The sequence below is a fragment of the Lagopus muta genome, chromosome 11 (assembly GCF_023343835.1).
Source record: "Lagopus muta isolate bLagMut1 chromosome 11, bLagMut1 primary, whole genome shotgun sequence".
Classification (NCBI taxonomy): Eukaryota; Metazoa; Chordata; class Aves; order Galliformes; family Phasianidae; genus Lagopus; species Lagopus muta.
This window is the reverse complement of record NC_064443.1, coordinates 10,588,824-10,590,822: the sequence shown is the minus strand read 5'-3', so window position 1 is coordinate 10,590,822 and position 1,999 is coordinate 10,588,824.

Below are 1,999 nucleotides of genomic sequence, written 5' to 3'. Positions count from 1 at the left end.
TGTTTGTGGTGGTGGAACTGGTGATCCCATGCACCCTGCACACATAGTTCCTTCGGAGGGGCATGTGGGTCAGAACAAGAAGGATTCCTAAAGTCATGGGTCAGGCTAATTTCTAAGAGCTGCAAAAGAGAGCACATGCTTTATGGCTCCAAACCATTTCTGCTCATGTGGAAAGGATTAAAGATAAAAACAACCCTGCTATTCACTTTGCTCCAGAGCTGTTTCAATCCTGTCTGTTGCTCCAGAGAAGCTCTGACAGGAGCTATTATCTGTGGTCCAAAACTGTGGCTCATATCCCCAGGGTAGCTCATAGGATCTACCTTTTCTTGCCAGAGAATGAGGCATCGCTGGGTACTGGCGATGTGGTTTGTAAATGTTTGGTGCCAGCCTGGCTGTTTTCTTGCAGGACCCTCAGTTTGCATCTCTGCTCCAAGTGTGGAGCTGTGGGGCTCAGAGAAGCACTGATACCACACATGGGGCTTCTTGTAGCTGTGCATGGATAGTGAAAACTCATGCAAGGGCAGCCTTGTACTTGGAAATGCTAGAAAGTTTCCACATCCTGTTCCTATCCCATTGACTGCACCTGAGTGAATGCCCACTGTTTTCTCCACCAGGATGTCAGCAGATCCTGTAGTTTGTTTTCCACTGAAATGTCTCCTCTTGGGTAAATATTACATCTGAGGTTGCTTTGCCAGTGGCTTTCCTACCCGGAGTTTGTACAACAGGTCAATGCCCTGCTCAGAGATAAAAGGAATACTTGCTGTGGGTGCTGTTTGCTGCTCTGCAATGCCACTCTGCAATTCCCTCGCCAGTTTCTCCTTAAAAGGTTTCTGAATGCTGCTGAAGTCCTGGAGGTTTTAGCAAAGTGAAGGAAATTTAAGACGAGCCATCGAGGGCTTGGACAGAGCAGAAGGGCAGAGCAGGAGTTTGTTTGTTCCAACAGCCGTGGCTTGTAAATTATTCATCTGTGTGCAACTGAAACATGCAGATCCTCAAAGGTTGCGTTACAAAGGGTGAGGTGAAGGATCAGCAAGCTTCGAGCAAAACAGGAAGGTTAACAGGTTCTGGGGAGCCCTTCTCTTTCCACTTGCATCTGCTCAACAAAAATGCCTGCATGCAGAGGAAAACTGAGTCGTCAGTAAACAAAACAATGCACAAACACAGAGATGTGTGTGCGTGGTAGGGAGGCCATCTGCAAAAACTCAGTTTTCCTTCTACTGGAAACAGATTTGAAGCTGATTGCAATGAAATGTATGGAGAACCTGTGAGCACTGAGTGCACAAGAGGCTCTAGCCTCTGTGAAGTGGGGAAAAAGTTTCCAAAGACCAGGAGAGATCAGAAGAGCAGGCTAAGCAGAAAAGAAGCCAGCGTGCTTCTGCTCAGCAATTCTGTCTCCAGACGAAACCAGACTTCAACTAATTAAAAAGAGCAGATGCTAGCTGGAACATTAATTGGAACAACTATATTTTGACTGTGCTTAGATCTATTTTAGCTCTCCTGTAGTAGGTTTGGAGAGAGGTAAGTAACTCTTTAGCAGGCCTCTTGTTTTGTTACACACCACATACTTAGGGCATAATGAAATATCTATGAATAGGTTTGGATCCTTCTTTTTTCAGGGGCAAACAGTTCTCCATCTAATAATGCACAGCCATCAAACTGAGCATTCTCAGCCTTTTTTTCTCACGGTGCCGGTAGTAAAGTGATCTTCCTTGGCTTGGAGAGGCCTTGTAAGCAGTGCTGGGCATGGGGCCAGCTGCTGTTCTTCCTGATATGTATTGTATTAATGGACACCTCTTTAACTTGTGCACATTTGCTCCTCTCTGTCTGTGTCCTTTCTCATTAGGCTTGTGTGCTCCGCAGAAAGTGCAGAGAGCTTAGCTGACATCTGATACACTTATAAATAGCCTGTCTGCCCTGCTGTGGTTCTGCAGCTATCCCAACATGAGCAAACACTCAACGTATTGCACTCTTCCTGGAACTGGGATGCTATCGAAGATTT